Below are 886 nucleotides of genomic sequence, written 5' to 3'. Positions count from 1 at the left end.
TTTTTTTTCGTTTTCTTTTCTTCCCTCTTTTTTTCGTTTTTCTCCTTTTTTTTTAAAAAAAAATTACTACTTTTTCTTGCTTCAAGAATCATTTTTATGATTTTTCAGATCCTCAGTAACATGTCTCCTTTTTCATCATTCTTTCAAGAGCCAACATTCATGAACCACAAATTCAAAAGACATATGCACTGTTTAAGCATACATTCAGAAAACAAAAGTATTGCCACCACATCAAAATAATTAAACTGTTATAAAATTCAAAATTCATGCAATTCTTTTCTTTTTCAATTAAGAACATATTTTTTTTTATTTAAGAGAGGTGATGGATTCATAGGACATTCATAACTTTAAGGCATAGACACTAAGACACTAATGATCACAAGACACAAACATAGATAACATAAGCACTAAAATTCGAAAAACAAGAAAGTAAAGAACAAGGAGATTAAAGAACGGGTCCACCTTAGTGATGGCGGCTCCTTCTTCCTCTTGAAGATCATATGGAGTGCTTGAGCTCCTCAATGTCTCTTCCTTGTCTTTGTTTCTCCTCTCTCATGATTTTTTGATCTTCTCTAATCTCATGGAGGATGATGGAGTGTTCTTGGTGCTCCACCCTTAGTTGTCCCATGTTGGAACTCAATTCTCCTAGGGAGGTGTTTAGCTGCTCCCAATAGTTTTGTGGAGGAAAGTGCATCCCTTGAGGAATCTCAGGAATCTCATGATGAGTGGGATATCTTGTGTGCTCCATCCTCTTCTTAGTGATGGGCTTGTCCTCATCAATAGGGATGCCTCCCTCTATGTCAACTCCAACCGAATAACAGAGGTGACAAATGAGATGAGGAAAGGCTAACCTTGCCAAGGTAGAGGACTTGTCCGCCACCTTATA

This window comes from Arachis duranensis, chromosome 4 (assembly GCF_000817695.3).
Source record: "Arachis duranensis cultivar V14167 chromosome 4, aradu.V14167.gnm2.J7QH, whole genome shotgun sequence".
Lineage (NCBI taxonomy): Eukaryota > Viridiplantae > Streptophyta > Magnoliopsida > Fabales > Fabaceae > Arachis > Arachis duranensis.
This window is presented reverse-complemented; position numbering follows the sequence as displayed.